We start from the raw sequence: 466 nt of genomic DNA, 5'->3' as shown, positions 1-466 counted from the left end.
CGTGGGTCATCGGGGGCTGGCGGAGGCCACTTCCCGGGGGGTCCAGCCACAAGGCACGGGGCCGGGCAAGCAGGGCAGGCCTAGGGGACCTCCGCCCCGCCCGACGCGCTGTCGCCGAGAATCCTGGGCCTGGCGGCACCGGAGGCACAGCCTCCCCGCGTCCCGCAGACACGTGGCCAGGTGCTTAGCGAAAGGCGCCCTAGGTACCACCAACAAGGCCGCCCACCTTCTCAAACATGGCGGACACGGCGCACAAAGGGAGGCGCTCCTGACAAACATGGCCGCCGCTCGCCCTTCTCAAACATGGCGGAGACGGGCGCACCCTGGGCCGCGCCCCTCACAGGTAGAACCGTCCGCCCCTCTCAAACATGGCGGAACAGGCGCCCGAAAGGAAGCGCCCCTCACAAACGTGGCTGACCAGCGTCCAGCCCTCCCGCTTCGGCGTCCCGCCCCCAAACGCGAGTCC

Source organism: Carlito syrichta, unplaced genomic scaffold (assembly GCF_000164805.1).
Source record: "Carlito syrichta isolate Samal-C Ts95f unplaced genomic scaffold, Tarsius_syrichta-2.0.1 Scaffold311497, whole genome shotgun sequence".
Lineage (NCBI taxonomy): Eukaryota > Metazoa > Chordata > Mammalia > Primates > Tarsiidae > Carlito > Carlito syrichta.
This window is presented reverse-complemented; position numbering follows the sequence as displayed.